This window comes from Macaca nemestrina, chromosome 1, assembly GCF_043159975.1.
Source record: "Macaca nemestrina isolate mMacNem1 chromosome 1, mMacNem.hap1, whole genome shotgun sequence".
NCBI lineage: Eukaryota > Metazoa > Chordata > Mammalia > Primates > Cercopithecidae > Macaca > Macaca nemestrina.
The window spans coordinates 20,051,403-20,069,831 of record NC_092125.1 but is presented as its reverse complement, the minus strand read 5'-3'; positions in this window follow the sequence as shown (position 1 = coordinate 20,069,831).

The window sequence follows — 18,429 nt, the reverse complement described above, 5'->3', positions numbered from 1 at the left end:
CCCTAATTGGAAGGAGAACCCGCATTTTTTTCCTGAATCCAAAGTCTTAGTCTGGAAGTGGTGCTGTTCTCTACACCTTCATCCATGTCCTATCCTCTCAGCCAGCTTCTCCTCCCTAAACCAATGGACATCTTGAGAGCTCAAGTTTTCATGTTCCTGTGGGAAGTTTTTAGACAAACAAAATTAGGAGATGTGGGATATGGAGGACAGAAAAAGTTAGACGGAGGGTCAGTACGACTATAAGATCAAATAAAGAAAGATGCAGTTGGTGTTTTTATTTTAATTTTTTTCACCTGGGAATTGTTTGGTGTTTTTGTTTTTGAGACAGCGTCTCTGTCATATGGGCTGGAGTGCAGTGGTGCCACCATAGCTCACTGCAACCTCTGCCTCCCAGGCTCAAGCAATCCTCTTACCTCAGACTCCAGAAGATCTGGGACTACAAGACTCTTGCCACCACGCCTGGCTAATTTTTATAATTTTTGTAGAGAAGAGGTTTCACCATGTTGCCTAGGCTGGCCTCAAACTCCTGAGCTCAAGCAAGCCACCTGCCTTGGCTTCCCCAAGTGCTGGATTACCGGCATGAGCCATCTCGCCCAGCCGCGGTTAGTGTTTTTAAGCATGAAGAAAATAAATGTATTGCATCTGCTATCTGGCTCCATGTGCTGTAACTAGAGAAAACATAATCCTTGAAGGAACCTGCAAACTTACTTTCAAATGTTTTTCTGGGATACATCACTTCGCTAGGTGGTAACTCATAGCGGGTGTGACAGTACCGGTTTTCTTTATAAATCGGATATGAGATGAGAAGCAAAATGTGTAAGGATGCCTCCACTAAAAGAGGTCAGAAGAAAGATGGAGGCGGTAGCGCACATAAGACAAGTTAGCAGAGGAGGGGGAAGGTGATGTGGAGTGAAATGAGGTTTAAAAAATTAACTGAAGAACATACGTGGGCAAAGGAATTTAAAGATAGGCTATATTTTGACTAAGCAGATTTAGTCAGACAACAAAGACAAAAGTCCCCTCAAAATTAATTTCAATAAATGTTATTCTTTTTTGTTATAGTTTTCAAATTTATATATAATAGTTGTGCATATTTTGGGGGTACGTGTGAGATTCTGATACTTGTCTACAGTGTGTGATGCTCAAGTCCAGGTGACTGGGATATTCCTCAGCTCAGATGTTTATCCTTTCTTTGTGATGGGAACATTATAATTCTTCTCTTCTAGTCATTTTGAAATTTACAATAAACAACTGTTAACTGTAATTTTCCTACTGTACTGTCAAATACAATGAACATAATTCTTAATGACAGACATCAGAACTTACAAGTTTTCAAAATGGGAGCAGAGCAAGTTTTGATCAAATATACACATTCTTAACTTGTGAACTGACCATCCCAATCAAAACAGATTTGAGCAGCACTCAACATGAGATGACATGTTGGAAACCACAAAGGAAGTGGCTAGTGGGAAGGTGGAGGGATGGGGAAGCCCCCAGGAGGCCTGGAGCCAGCCCTCAAACTCAAAGCCACAGCCAAGCAGACTACAGACAGCCACCCTTTGCTGGAAGCATCAAAGCCTTGCACAGAAGAGGTCCAGTTCTGATGCCCACACTATCCGCAAATGTTAATTATTCTCAGTGAATCCCAGAGCAAACTTGAGAACAATGAAGGAAGCCTTCAATTAAACTTTTCAGCATTCTTGACCCTCCCCTCTGCAAACACTTGTTTGTGTTATAGTTAAGTTTTGAGTTACAGATTGTCGACATGGGGGATGGATTCAAATGATTCAGCTAAATTTCAAAAATTCTCAACCTAGAGATCAAGTTTGAAATCAATATGGATCTAGAATAAGCTGAGAAAACAATTCCAAGAGATTTAGAGGAACAAAAATGTATTACTTCTCCCTAGCCCTCAACTACTCCACGTTTTTGTTCTGAGTGGCCTGCTGTACTTTTGTAAAACAAAAAGATTACCCAAACCTCTAGTATTCAGGGGCCTATATAATCAGCGGGCAGAGTGAATTTTCCTTTCTTTCTACGGACCAAGAAGAGCCTCATACACCCAACTCTGGCCTCACCAGATTGTTTTTAGCCTGATGATGAGCTTCTATTAAACTCAGAATTTCTTTGTCCCAAAGAAGGGTCATGGGTGTTTAACAGACATAAAATCTGCACTAAGTGGGAGTCCTGGGCCAACCTGCTGCGGTCTGTGCGTGGTGAGAGGGAATCCTGCATAGTCCATCTGCTGCAGAAGAAGCTTCCAGAAAGGAAGAGAGGCCAGCCAGAGACAGAAGCTCATCCTCCCACATCTGTCTAAATGATCCTGGTTTCTGCTTTCCTGCTCCCAGAACCATTCAGATCTCCTCTTACCCTCTATTTTGCTATTGACTTGTAGAGACAAAGCCCACTTGGGTCTGCCTAATATAGAATTCCCTGTGCTAGAGCCAGTGCTATATTAGTGAGTGTATGGTGATTTTCTCTGTCCTCTTTATAAATGAAAAAACTAAAGGTAATTACAATAAGAGCTTTGCTTTTAAAAATTAAGCTCTTAATAAGTACCATGAACTATTCTCTCCCCCCACCTCTCTCTCTCTCTCTCTCTCTTTTTCTTTTTAGATGAAGTCTTGCTCTGTTGCCAGGCTGGAGTGCAGTGGTGCAATCTCAGCTCACTGCAACCTCCACCTCCCAGGTTCAAGTGATTCTCCTGCCTCAGCCTCCCGAGTAGCTGGGACTATAGGTGTCTGCCACCACACTCAGCTAATTTTTGTATTTTTAGTAGAGACGGGGTTTCACTGTGTTAGCCAGGATGGTCTTAATCTCTTGACCTCGTGATCTGCCCGCCTCAGCCTCCCAAAGTGCTGGGATTACAGGTGTGAGCCACTGTGCCCGGCCTTTCAGTTTTACAAACATTACCTTATTTGAATTTCACAAACAACCTGAGTGGTTATAACCTGGGTAGTGTTGCTATTATTAATCTATAAATGAGGAAACTGAAGCTCAGAGAGGCTTATTTACTCCCCCAAGGCCACACAGCTAGTAAGTGATGGAGCCCAGATGAAAGCTGCTCAGTCTGACTCCAAAGTCTCTCTGTCTCCCTCATCTCTACCCGCCCACCTTAACCACCATGGTAAGTTGGTTATCTAAAGGTACAAACAGGAGTTTTAACATTTATTTTTGTTCATGTGAAAAATAAACCCCAGGACATTTGAGCCATAAAAGCATCAGACCCACCCTTGGATTGTTCTGCAAAATCAATGCAGAGAAAGCAGAAAGGCTTTCATTGAACCCTATAGCTAAAAATAAAAGGCCCAACGAACAAAGATTCCCTAGTGCTGGGCGGGAGAGGGGATCAGGGAAGTGGAAGCAGAGAGAGGCAGCCTCTGAAGAGGCTCCCACACATGTGCAGGGCAGCAGCAGGTTAGCTGCGGAGCCCCAGGTGCTCCTCTTCCTGCCCCGACACCTGAGCTCACGTTCTCATCTGCTGCTTGCCTCTTAGCACTCAAGCTGAGGCGTCAGGACACCACATCCCAGAGGGCAAATGGCAAACAGTTAAGGAGCTGAGCAGCCAACTGGGGTTTCTGCTTCATCCCCAGAAGCCCCACCAGCAACTTCTGTAGACCTGCCCATGGCCAGGACCTCGTCACAAAGCCTCCCCTGGATGGGGGCCAGCCTCTTACGACTGTCCACCCAACCGGGTGCTCGCAGGTGTCAGGCAGGACTCCGCAGCAGAGAGACAGGTCTTTCTGAAAGCAGAAAGGGAGTGCTCATGGGGAATTACGTGACTCCCGGAATCATTAGGAGGCAGGTTCGCTTCCCAAAGCCACACCACAGGGCTGGATGGGGAAGGACCTGCCTTCTGCTACAATGAGGGATGCCCCAGACACACCGGGAAGCCAGGGCTAAAACTGTAGTGCTTTTTCTAGGAGCTCTGCCCCTACATGGGTGCGTCCCTCCCTGCCTCTGTGTCTCAGCTTAACCCAGCCTCAAATTTAGTCTCGTGACAGAGAGATGGGACTAACCTGATTGGCAGAACCCACATCACATCCAGAAGCCTAGCACAAAGGTGCTGGGAAGTGCAGTCTTGCTTTCCAGCTGTTGCAGAACTGAAAGCACAGAGGAGGAAGCGGGAGTGGACGCCACGTATCCCAGTAGCCCAAGTTAGCAAAGGAAGCAGAGTCCTATTTACAGGGTCTTTTGGCTTCTGAGCTACTGGTGGTGGGAGAAGGGAAAGGGAAGGGCACTGGGGTCAGAACAACCCTTCTTGCTTTCCTGTATAGAGGACTTAGGATGTGGTTGGTGAGCCCATCATCTGGGAAGAGCATGAAAGGGAAAGGGGGAAGAAAAGCTTCAAAAGAAACATGGCTGAAGGGTTCCTGTCCTGGAGAAGAAGGGATCACGCTGGCCATGACACTTACCCTATTGCTCCACAGACCTGGAGCGATTGACTTCTCTTGTGCACACCAGGGAGTGGGAGGGACGAGGGGACGAGGACACAGGCCTGCCTTGAAGAGCTTGCACCCAATAAGAAAGCTAGAGCTGACGAGCGCAAAGACAGAACGGAACAAGCAGGGTCCTTACAGTGCTACAGATGGGTAAGCTGAGGCCTGGGGGTGACCACCTGCCTGGCATTCCCTGTGCCGACCTCCACCCCCCAGCAGGCTACTTCCATAGTGATCCAGGCTTCAGAGCATCTCAGGTTCCAGAGAGGCTCCAAAATGCACCAACTCAAAGGTTGTTTTACTGGAAATGTTCATGAGAATCGATTCCATTACTATTTAGATTTTCAAGGCACACCACAGGGTGAAGTTTAACCTGTAGCAAAACTTTTCTCAAGCCTTTTTCTCCAGCTCTCTCACTGATTCTCCAAAACTTCTCTCTTACTCTCTGCTCCCAGCAAAGCCTTGCCTCCTGGCAGCCCATGTGGGTGCCTGATTTTCTTCTCTATTTCTTTTATTTTACCTGTACTCTTAATTCTATCCTGCAAGGAAATCTCTGATTCTTCTGCCGTAATTCCCAACTGTCTCCCCACCACCTGCCTTCTTGATTCCCTATTTCTCTTTCTCTCTCTGCCTTGCCCTGATTATAAATTGTAAAAGCCGAGAAATGGAGCTGGCCAAGATAGAATCCACTTTGGTTGGTGAAGGGCAGAGAGGTCATGAAGGCTCCTATTGCAAACAATCATGGTCTCTGTTCACTCCCATAGCAAAGAGAGGAAACATGAATCTCCTTCTCTTGAGCAGGTAGCTTGGCGTTCATAATCCTTCTTAGGAGTTCTCCATAAATGTCTGAATCTCAGCAAATGTGGCCCCCCACCTCCTCCCCATCTCTGCCCTTGAACACTTGGAAGATCTTTAGAACATGTCATCACTTGCCCAGGTTCATGGCAAAAGCAGAACTAAGTTAGAAACACCTGGCTCTCAGCCTGTCCACCTTCACCCCTGGCTTCTTCTGCTGTCAAACTCCTCTGAGTTTTTAAGTACAAAATGTGACACGTTCTGGGGTTGACCAAGCTGGAAACCAGCAGATGCCCACACCTTAGACTACCCCTGCCCTCAACAGCGGCTTAAATACTTAGAGTTTATTAAATCTGTTTACCACTACTCTGCACCTTAGCACAAGCATTAGTTAATCCCCTATTTGGAGATCAAACCCAAGAAACATTTAAATATGATCTCCTGCCCAGTGTGGCAAACAAATCATTTCCATCATGGAAAAAAACAGGGAGGAAAACAATAGTGCATTGAAACCAGTTATGCAACACAATCTTCAGTGATCAAAGTCCTCTGGTTTTCAATTAACACAGGACATTCAAAGGAAGAGGGCTGCCTGCTTATTGATTAGTTGATTGTTTATGAAATGAAGAAACCTCATCTTTTCTCTATATTCTACTACTGGCTGGGGGTCTGGAAAGTCAAAATTGCCACCAGCACCATCCTGCAAAGCAGAGAACATTCCATTTACTCTTCCTTGCTTCCTGGGTGGCAGCACTCCCACCTTACCCAAGCTAGACCCTGAGGAACCTCTAGTTTCTCCTTCCCTTCACCTCCTTGTGTAATTTCTCCCCAGATAACATCTTGTTTACCTGAGCTCTGCCTCTCACATCCCTGCTCTCCTTTACTCCTGTCTCTTCATTGGTCCTTTCTCACCAAGACAGTAACTGAAGCTTCCATACTTGCTCTTTCCTGTCAACCTATGTGACCACTAATGCTATTCATCTTTCTACATCTTAGATTGGGTTCTAACTGTCCCTTGACACAAGCCTTCCTTTGAGATGTGATTGAAAGTGATGTCTGTTACTTCTGGCAGAGCCTCAAGGGCCTGTCCCTGCTTCGCCATGATCCTTTTTACCTCTGCCATTGTGACTGACCATGTTCCTGATGAGGCTGCCACATGAGCCTGAGGAACAGAGTGGTACCACCTCACAAGGTCCACATAGCACAAGTGAACTACAATGCTTTATTTCAGTAAAGCCACCCATATCTTGGAGCTCTATGTCCCGAGTGATTCAGGAGGTGGAGAACAGCTCTGGTTGCTTCCTTCTTTAGAGAATATCATTACTTTCCCAAGCTAATGCATGAATTGGAATCTAAAATGTAGGTCAGGCACAGTGGCTCACACCTGTAATACCGGCACTTTGGGAGATCAAGGCAGGAGTATTGCTTGAGCCCAGGAGTTCAAGACCAGCCTATGCAACACAGCAAGACACCATTTCTATTTCATAAATAGATAATCTGAAAAATAAAATAGGAAGGCTAAGAGGCAATGTTGTATAATAATAATTTTTGTTTAATGACTGGCCTTTGTCCCAGGCTTCTGGGAGGGCAACTCTAAATCCTTGGAATTTCCCACATAATAGGAGTGTCTTTGTTTTTCAAGAGGCCCTGGATTGGATCACACCTGACTTTATGCTAATGAAGTGGTCCATGGTGGTTCCTAGATAACCTTAGGATGGGGCTGGTCATGCTAGAAAGACCAACCATGTGATAAGAGGGCTGGGACTTTGAGACATAGAATATCAGTCTGACTTCCCATCTTCCAGGGAGGAGAGTGGGGGCTAGAGATTGAGTTCAATCACATGGCCAATCAATCATGCCTATGTAATGAAACTCCAATAAAAACTCTAAACACAAAAGCTCAGTGGAGCTTTCTCATTGATGAAGACATTGATGTGCTGGGAGGATAAGAATCCTAATTCCATGGGGAAAGAGCATCAAAGTTTTACAGATGGGGCCCTCCCATACCTCACCATATGTACCCCTTCATTTAGCTGTTTCTGAATTTCAACCTTAATAATAAAGCTGTAATCAAAGGTATAGCACTTGCCCAAGTTCTGTGAGTTGTTCTAGTGAGTTATTGAACCTGAGGGAGATCAAGGGCACCCCTAGATTTTTGGCTGGTCAGTCAGAAGTAGGGGTATTGTTGTTGTGGATCATGTTATTTAAGCTTTGGGGTCAGTTCTAACTCCAGGAAGTTAGTGCCAAAATTGAATAGCAATATACCAATTGGGGTCAGAATCACCAGAAAAATAGGTTAAGTGATGGACTGCATTGGGACATCGAGGCAGAGGTGGTGCCTTGGAATAAGGAAGTGGAGACAGAATGATATGAATAGATGAGATCACTTCCACTGGAGTCCAAGCTAAGTCAGCATCTCAAATTGTTCACATTCCCACCTCCTCACAGCCAAATGAGACCTTTTCCTGCCCAGAGACTGGTTTCAGCAGGGCATCAATTTTCTGAACAGGGAAACCTACCTCCCAGAGAACATGGTACCCTCATATGGAAGATGAGAACAGCCTACTCCTCTCATTCCAGTTGCTCTCTTCTGCTGGCATTCTTATTCTTTGCACACATTTTACAATTCATAGTTCCCGGAGGTGGCAGGTCCCTAGAGTCTCTTAATCTGTCTTCCAGAAAATTCTAAAAGCACACTCGAACATCAGGACAAAACAGAAAAGTGCCCCCCTAGGATAGTTCACCGCTATTACATAAGTTTCAAAAACAGACTACTTAAAAGATGACTCAAACTGAAAATAAAATTCACTGATATGGTCTGGCTCTGTGTCCCCCACCAAAATCTTATCTTGAATTGTAATCCCCATGTGTTAGGAGAGGGACCTCGTGGGAGATGATTAGATCATGGAGTGGTCCCCCCATGCTGTTCTTGCTATAGTGAGTGAGTTCTCATGAGATCTGATGGTTTTACAAGGGCTTTTCCCCCTTCACTCTGCACTTGTCTCTCCTGCAGCCGTGTGATGAAGGACAAGTTTGCTTCCCCTTCTGCCATGATTGTAAGTTTCCTGAGGCTTCCCCAGCCATGAGGAACTGTGAGTCAATTAAACCTCTTTCCTTTATAAATTACCCAGTCTTGGGCAGTTCCTTATAGCAGCATGAGAATGGACTAATACAGTAAATTGGAACCAGGAGGTAGTGGGGTGCTGCTATAAGGATACCCAAAAATGTAGAAACAACTTTGGAACTGGGCAATAGGCAGAGGTTGGAAGAGTTTGGAGGGCTTAGAAGAAGACAGGAAAATGTGGGAAAGTTTGGAACTTCCTAGAGACTTGTTGAGTGGCCTTGGCCAAAATGCTTATAGGGATATCGACAATGAAGTCCAGGCTGAGGTGGTCTCAGATGGAGATGAGGAATTTGTTGGGAACTGGAATAAAGGTGACTCTTGCTATGCTTTATTTTGCCCCTGCCCTAGAGATCTGTGAAGCTTTGAACTTAAGAGAGATGATTTAGGGTATCTAGTGGAAGAAATTTCTAAGCAGCAAAGCATTCAAGAGGAGGAAGAGAATAAAAGTTGGAAAATTTGCAGCCTGATGATGCAACAGAAAAGAAAAATCTATTTTCTGGGGAAAAAGTTAAGACAGCTGCAGAAATTTGCATAAGTAACAAGGAGCCAAATGTTAATTCCCAAGACAATGGGGAAAATGTCTCCAGGGCATGTCAGAGACCTTTGAGGTAGCCCCTCAAATCACAGGCCCAGAGGCCTAGGAGGAAAAAATGGTTTTGTGGGCTGGGCTCAGGGACCCCCTACTGTGTACAGCCTAGGGACTTAGCGCCTTGCATCCCAGTCAGCTCCAGCTGTGTCTAAAAGGGGCAAGGTACAGCTCAGGATATGGCTTTAGAGAGTGCAAGCCCCAAGCCTTGGCAGCTTCCATGTGGTGTTGAGCCTGCAGGTTCTTCAGAAGTCAAGAATTGAGGTTTGGGAACCTCTGCCTAGATTTCAGAGGATGTATGGAAATGCCTGGATGTCCAGGCAGAAGTTTGCTGCAGGGGCAGAATCCTTATGGAGAACCTCTGCAAGGGCAGTGCAGAATAGAAATGTGAGGTCAGAGCCCCCACACAGAGTTCCCACTGGCACTGCCTAGTGGAGCTGTGAGAAGAAGGCCACCATCCTCCAGACTCCAGAATGGTAGATCCACCTATTGCTTATGCTGTGCTCCTGGAAAAGCCACAGACACTTGACACCAGCCCATGAGAGCAGCTGGGATAGGAGCTGTAGCCTGCAAAACCACAGGGGTGGAGCTGCACAAGGTCATGGGATCCCACCTCTTGCATCAGCATGACCTGGATGTGAGACATGGTGTCAAAGGAGATTATTTCAGAGCTTTAAGTTTTAATTACTGCCTCATTTAATTTCAAACTTGCATAGGGCCTGTAGTCCCTTTGTTTTGACCAATTTCTCCCATTTGGAATGGGTGTATTTACCCAATGCCTGTACCATCATTGTATCTAGGAAGTAACTAACTTGCTTCTGATTTTACAGGCTCCTAGATGGAAGGGACTTGCTTTGCCTCAGATGAAAGACTTTGGATCTGAACTTTTGGGTTAATACCAAAACGAGTTAAGACTTTGGGGATCTGTTGGGAAGGCATAATTGTGTTTTGAAATGTGAGAAAGATGAGATTTGGGAGGGGTCGGGGCAGAATGATATGGTCTGGCTCTGTGTCCCCACCCAAATCTCATCTCGAATTGTAATCTGAATTGTAATCCCCACATGTTGGGGGAGAAACCTCATGGGATGTAATTAGATCATGGGGGTGGTCCCCCACCATGCTGTTCTCATGATGGTGAGTTCTCACAAAAACTGATGGTTTTATAAGGGGCTTTTCTCCCTTCACTCTGCACTTCTCTCTCCTGCTGTCATGTGAAGAGGGATGTGTTTGCTTTCCCTTCCACCATGACTGTAAGTTTCCTGAGGCCTCCCCAGTCATGTGGAACTGTGAATCAATTAAACCTCTTTATAAATTACCCAGTCTCAGGTACCCAATCTCAGATATGCCACTTCATAGCAGCATGAGAACAGACTAATACACTCATGTAAAAAAAAATGTAGATGAAAAAACAGTTGGCATCTATCATCCAGTGCCTAGTGAGCAAGGTTCAAATGAGCCTAGCAAAGTTCTAGGAAAGGATGGCTGGGGTGGGAAAAGGCTAATAAAAAGAAGCAGGACACAGCCCTCAAGGCCTCAATCATCTATTACAGAGACAGAGTTTATAAATTGAAAAAGTACTGCAAAGCAAGCCATGATTCAATTTCCAAGTGGGTTAAACAGATCAAGTCTCAGTTTGGTGAAGAATTAAAGTAACGAAAGGATAGAGTGTGACACAGAAGTCACAATTGTCATGGGTCTTGAATGGGCTCTTATCAAAGAAAAATATTCGTTTGTTTGTTTGTTTGTTTTTTCAATTAGGTATTTTAATTGTGTACTCCTAACCTACTGAAATTGCACCAAAATCCACATCCCTTTGTTCTCACAAAACATCTGGACCCCATAGTCAGGATGGTTGGGCCACTACACTTCCCCAGCAGGCAGGCTAAGAGCTCTTAAGGACAGGTTTTTTCAAAGGCAGCAAGAGGACCAGCCATCTCCTCAGCCAGCCAAGGCTGTTCCTCTTTGCCTCCTGAGAATCTGTTTTTGTGGTACTTGGAAGCGTATATGAGACACTCAAAAACCAACCCACTGCAAGTCAAGAGTAGGGCAATACCAACATGACATCATCAGTGCCAAACAGAGTGGCCAAAATAGTTAGGATATATTACAGAAATCTGTATTACCAGGAACAATGTAGAATTATTTGGGTGTAGTGAGAATGGAGGTGAACCCACCGTTTACAAAAGATCCTACCTTCATTTAAATGCACTTGGTTAGGAGGATCCCAGCAAGGCTACTAGGGAAGGACCCAGAGCCACAAGCACCTGTGAGCCAGGCCCCCAAGGGGCCCTGCTGGTGGCTGCATCTGGGGTTGCAGCCTAGCCCCAGCAGTCCTAGGCAGGGCACATGCAATGGTGCATCTTAGGTCTACGTGGGCTGTTGATCAAGAAGTGCAAGGCCCAGCCATCTACAGCAGAAATGGAACAGGAGGTAGCCTCTGGGAAATAGTTATTTTTTTTATTTTTTATTGTATTGTTTTAGAGACGGGGGTCTCACTCTGTCACCCAGGCTGGAATGCAGTGGTGTAATCATGGCTCACTGAAGCCTTGACCTCCTGTGCTCAAGTGATCCTCCCACCTTAACCTTCCAAGTAGTTGAGACCACAGGTGCATGCCACCATGCCTGGCTAAATTTTTAAATTTTTTGTAGAGACGGAGTCTCACTATGTTGCCCAGGCTGATCTCAAACTCCTAGGCTCCATGATCCTTCCACTACCTCAGCCTCTCAAAGTGCTGGGATTATAGGCGTGAGCCGCTGTGCCCAGCTACTCTGGACAAGGTTTAAATCAGGGCTTCTGTGGCAGGAACAGTGTGGGAGGATTTCACTTCCTCTGGGAACTCCTCCTTGGATTACTCCCCCTCCCCCATATCTAGGTTAGGGTCACATTGAAGCCTCCTGCAGTGTCCTGTTCTCACCTCTTCTTCTATTACCCTGCAATGGAATCATCCATGTACCCATCTATCTCCCCAGCTAGAATACATGCACCCTGGGAATAGCATCTGTGTCTGACTCATCTTTGTATGGAGCAAACAATGCCTGGCACACAATGGGTGCACGGGAAATGTTTGCTACTCTTATTGAATGTGGATTGCAAATCAGGGAATCAAGATCCCATCGGGAGCCTGGGCCATTTGCATATGGGGGAGCTTCTGGTCCTGAGACCAAGTGTGAGACTGGAGTCTCAACAAGCAGTTGAGACCTCAGCTGCTGCAGAGACGTAGCACAGAGTCCACCTGCTAATCAGGGTGTCTTAGAAACTCAGAGGGCTAAGTTCGTGACTGAATGGTCAGTATGGTCCCAGATATCAGAGCCTGTAGTTGGATGGGGGCCAGGAAATGTTACAAGCTGACAATTTTATGAGAACACTCATTTTCAGGTGTTCACTGTCCATTCAGTATGAAGACTTACTCTGAGAAGCAGAGTTGACACCGGCCACCCTCAAGCAATAAAATCCAAAATCTAAGGCTGCCAACATAGCGATGGTTCTTCCTTCTCCTACCCTCCGGAGGAACAGAGAGGAGTTCAAAATGCATCCCTAGTACTCTGTGCTTTGTGACTCAGAGATGGTGTTTATTGCCTGCACACCCTTCTAAGCCTTCTGAATATCCACACAGCCCTTCCTCCCAGCTCAACCAGATGCACTGGTATAACCATCTCCGGTTACATGTTTACTATGCCAGGGAGAAAAGGAATTCTTATCCTAAATCACTATTCCTTGCAAATGTATTTGCCAGAATCAAAATAAAGCTAAAGTTAGACACAAAATGGGATGGGACAGAAACTTGCCCAAGCACGATGAGAGAAATAGGGGGAAGAAGAGGTCTCAGCATCACTTTGTGACTCAGGACAAGACTTTTTCCATCCACCTCTTGTAATTCTGGGTAGCAGTGAGCCCAGTTGGGAATAAACAGCCCTAAGGTCAGTAGTAGCCATGGGGTTTTTTACTGTAGACCCGGGGACACAGGGTTGTGACAAGGCTATCCAGGCTTGCCTGCTGCCTGCTACCATCAGGGGCTGCAAAGCGAGTCCATCAGCCTAGGGCACGGCTTCCGCTGTGAGAGCCAGGAGTAAAGCTCATGCTTGCAGAGCAAGTTCTTGGTCACAAGCACCAACCTCTCTCAGAGAACCTTGATTGATGGCAGCACCCTACTCATATCCAAGAGACGTTTCTGCCTATCGGCACTGATGACCCAAAGCGTGCCCTGCTCCTATGGGCAGGAGGTGGACCCCGGGTCTGCCACCCTTCGCTTCCCTCTCCTCTCAGCACAGGTTGCGCTTCCTTGCCCTTCCTGTTGTGGAGAGTTGGTGGCAAATGAGTCCTCCCCCATTTCAGAGCTGAGAAGAATAACAGGTCACATAATTTTCTTTTAGCTGCTCCTGTCTTCCAGGTCATGTTCTAAGTGACTTATGAATCTCATCTCAGTTCATGCCCAAAGCCATCTGATGAGGTCCACTGTTGTCTCCATTTCACAGACGAGAAAACTAAGACGCACCCCCTCCCAAAAAAAAAAAAAATCCCACAGTGGTGAGTGGTGGAACCAGGCTGGAACCCTGAAAGCTGACTCTGGGCTCACATCCTGATGCTTTTTCCTCTCCTTGAGGAACCCACAAGGGTGGGGGCTCTGGAGCAGGCAGGATCACAGGCAGAGGCTCTCCGTGTCTTTCCTCACCTTGCCTACTTCAGGAGAGAGCTGAAGGAGGGCCCGGCGAGAGGCACAGAGCCATGCTGCATTGTGAGTGGACTCAAAGTGTCTCACAAATAGTACACCCCCAAGTCAGACAGCAGTTCTGAAAATCGAAAGGGCCGAGTTTATTCAGGTTTTGTTTCATTTTGTTTTACCCACACTTCAAAACATGTCCTGCCCCAGTGGTCGCATTAGCATCTGCCATTGATGTGTTTCTTTAAAGCCGGGCAATGTGTTAACTGAGCTGAAGGATGAGTCATCTGTCCCTAAGGTGAGATGGTTCCCTGGATCCTAAATGCACTTGAAACAGACAGTCCCACATGCAACCAAGAATAGAAAACTCTGCATGGCAAGAGTTAGTGGTGCAGCAAGATTGCAAGAGTCAGAGAGCACATGTGTAGGAAACAGGGAAAATGAAAATAAGAGAGAAAAGAAACTAAGGAAATAGGAAGACATAGATATTTACACAGATATGTAAATATCCACTTCCCCATGATATGTAAATATCCACTTCTCATGGATATTTAAGATGTTTCTGTATGCGTATTCATTTGCTCGGGCTGCTGTAACACAGTTCTGTAGACCAGGAGACTTAAACAACAGAAGTTTATTGTGTCATACATTTCATATGGAGGCTAGAAGTCTCAGATCAAGGTGTCAGCAGAGCTGGTTCCTCCTGAGGTCTGTGAGGGAGAATCTGCTCCACGCCACACCCCTTGTTCCTTGTGGTTTACTGGCAGTCTTCAGTGTTCCCTAGCTTGAAGATGTATCACTCAATCTCTGCCTTCATCTTCACATGGTGTACTCCCTGTGTGCGTGTCTGTGTGTACAAATTTCCCTTTCTGATGTGGACATCTATCATGTTAGATTAGGGTTCACTCTGATGACCTCATTTTAACTCGATTACCTCTGTTATGACCTCTGTTATGATCCTGCCTCCAAACAGGGTTACAATCTGAGATAGATTAACATATAATTCTTGAGGAGACACAATTCAATCCATAGCAGCTTGCATTTTTCTCACATGTGAGAGGGATCTTAGCCTGTGACTTTTAAAAGACATAAAACAAAGAAAAATCTTTGAAATGCATCTATCAGGTGATGAAATGCATCTATCCACCGCTAGCTGTGGGACCTAGTGTTCAAGTGAAGACAGGTGGAGGTATTGATCCTTTTACATTCAACCCAGTTTCCTGTGTGCTTTCATGACACAGACTTGCTCAGTGGGGCCAGATGCATTGTAGTATTGCCCCCTTATTTTCTACGCAAGACCCATGTTTTGAAACTACTCCTGTCTCTGTCTCTCCCTCTCCTACCTCTTCCATTAGAAGATGATGATGACCCTCATTCGCTGAAGACTCAGGGCTAGCAACAACTGAAACAAAATAAAATAAAACTATTTTAATGGGTGACATAATAGGTGGCTCCTTTTGAAGGGGAGGACAGAATATGGACCCTGATGCTGAACTTCCTGGGTTCAAATCCCAGCTCTGCCATTGAGTAGCTGTGGAATGTGGAGGAAATTCTCAAACTCTCTGTAGCTCAGTTTCCTCATTTGTCGTCAGGGGTGTAAACAGCATCTCCCTGATGGAGCTGCAAGAAATAAATGATTTAATGTTTGTATATCCCATGAACAAGAGCCTGAAGCCTCGTAAGCCCTATGTAAATATACTTACATTAAAACCGTAAGAACTGTAGAGGAAGCTGACTGCTTTTAACTGCATTGGAATCCTTTTAAAAAATAACAAACTCAGGCCCACTGGTACACTATGAAAGTAAAAAGACCTCAACGGCAGCGTTTAAGGAGACATTTGTCTCCTGCAGCCATGGGGCAGATGGGGCCGAACAGCAGGTCCAGGGTCAAAGTCTTAGCATGGCAGAGCTGTGAGAGCCATAGGGAAGATTAATCTGCATCTTCATAGGTTTTCTGTGAAAAAGTCAGGGCCCTGGTGAGGAAAAAAAAAAAAAAAAGTGAAACCCTGAGGCTGTAATAAGAATATTTGAGTGGACAAGCCTAAGAATTTAAAGTCCCTATAGTGTACAAAATCCAGTGTGCCGCCAGAAGCAGCCTCATCCTCCTTCGCAAATGATAAGAGTGCCCCTGTGCCTGGAATTGAGCAGCGAGGGGCCTTGCCTGAGGCAGGTGCTGGCCCTCCTCAAGATTCCCTTCTGCTTCCCCTCATTGATTCCAGTACCAAAACCTGGGCAAGGTCTCAGCACCACCTGAATGGAAAATCAAAGCCCTTGCTCCAGACTACAGTTTACATGCCAAGGGAATTGCAGTCCTGGCTGCTAAACACTACCAAGACCTGGGGAAATACGGGAAAATCGATTTTGAGGGTTTTCAAGTCGGAGCAAGGAGAACATCAGGCTGGTTAGGGGAGGATTGATTGACGTGGGAGACCTCCCAGGTAACTTGGGATCCAATGTTCTGGTAAAAATACCTGAAGCCAGTCCTACCAGTCTGTTGAGATGCCTCCTTGAAGATCTGACCTAAAGGAAATGTACATGAAATGAGGCAGAGCTATCACCATCCTTATCATAGCATCAAGGAAAGTGCAATGAGCTCAGACAGATAAGCTTGTTAGAGTGGATTTACCAAGTGGGACCTGAGAAAGCACGCTTGTCTATTTCCCCAGGGCAGACCAGAAGACACACCCTTCTCCACCATCATAAGGAATGCACTGGTGATGCCTGTACTGATATCTCTTACAAGCCTGAAGATGGTTGTACCTTTTTAAATATATGAAAAAACAAATTTATTTCTTACAGTTCTGGAGGCAGGGATGACTGTCCATTTTAGAGCAGAGTTGACAGTTAAAGATGATATCATAGAAAGGGACTCCCTAATATCAGTAAGCATAATGGGATCATAGAATTACCAGGCTAGGAGACACTCAAATCTCAAATGAAAATAGAGTGTAATTACCCTAAAGGACAGCAAGACTGGACTAGCCATCAGGGTGCCATGACCTGCGGACACCTATGGTAATTGCTATTGGCTATGTTGGAGCTCAGAAAGCAATTCCCCAAAATGAAGGCCTCAGAAGCAAAAGTTTTCCTCTGACATTCTCCTGCCCTCCTGCCTCTCAGTCTCATTCGCCCGCAAGGTTAGACAGAGAAACTAGAATCCCTCTTCCCCAAGGCAGGTCATAGAAACCAGAACCCTTTTCCCACACAGCCAAAGCCAGCCATAAAACCTAAAAATACGACTCTGCCTCTGCCCCTCTGCACCCACCTGCCTTTCTGTGTAAAAACTAGCCTTAAAGAAATTATCTGACCTACCTTGTTTGAATGTAGGTCATGAGATGCCCCCATTCCAGAGACGGCCCTGCCCTACACCCAGAAGAAAGGAATGCCACACAGAGACAGCAGGAAGAATCTAGACAGACAGGTCTTGCTGGGTGTCCCACTGGGTCTGTTAGCATCGGATCATATCCTTTTCCTCCAATCATGTTTCTACACAGCTGTCCATAGTTTGCTAAACCTAGGCTTAAAGATGGACAATTTCCCCTGTGTCTTTGGGTCTTCATTCTGAAGGCCTTGTGTTGTGTAAACTATGATGAAATAAATTTGTATGCTTTTTCTCCTATTAACTGCACCTTGCCAGTGATTTTCAGCGGACTCTCAGTGGGCACAGGGGAAGTTTCCCTTTGGCCCCAACAGCTGCCAGATCATGGTGTTCTCCTAACATGGATAGTCAACTAAGGTGGTATTCAGCTTTGCATACAAAAGATTGAGAGTTGGTCCTTTATTCAATTTTCAGATTAAAATGCTTAACACACCTAGAGTCGACTGACTGAAGAAGAGTCTGGATTTCTTGGAGGAAAGACTTGGCAACACCATCACAAATAATCTATAGTAAACATTCCCCCAATTCTTTCCCATGTGATCCAAGAACATTTGCCAAAATCACAAGCCCTGGGAAGAGAGTCTGGCCAGATCCTTCCAGGACTATTAGACAGGGGTCGGAGCTGATACTGATACCAGGAGAACTGAAACACCATCATCATCCTCCAAGTAGAGTAGGGACTTATGAAGATCAGGTGACCAATATAATTTTCCCCAGATTTATCTGTCTTCAGGAAATACTGCCCAAGGTAAAGGACAAGTTATTGCAACTTATACCTCCCACCACTAAGAAAGAAGCACAGTGCTTGGTAGGATTCTTCAGGGTTTATAGGCAGCATTCGCGGCACTTGAAAATACTTCTCTGGCCCATTATTAGGTGACACAGAAGGCACTCAGTCTTGAGTGGGTCAGTGTGTAAGACAGAGCCCTGCAGCAGGTCCAGGCTGCTTGGGCCATATAACCCACCAAACCTAGAAGATCCTATCGTACTGAAGGTATCTTTGATGGACAGTAATGCCACGTCAAGTCTAAGGAAATCTCCAATAGGACAGTCACAGCACAGACCCCTAGAGTACTGGAATGGGGCCTCTGCCTGCTTTTTGTCGAAAATTAGGCCTTCGAGTTAGCTTCAGTGAACAGTCCCTGGACAGACTCAGAACAGCTCAAAGGCCATCAAAGGTTAGAAACTGGAAGAGCCTTGAGAAATAGGCTGAATATGTTCAGAGAATTATGCACCATTGAAAAGACTGCCCCTAGCATGCTACTGGACCTGGGTAGAGACACAGCATCTAATCATGGGACATCAGTTGACTGTGTGAATGGAGTTGAACATCATTAGCTGGGTGCTGTGAGATCCACCAAGCCACAAGGTAGGGTGGAACAGCAGCCCATCATCCAATGAGAGTGCTATATCTAAATACTGGCCCCAAGCAGGTGCAGAGGCATGAG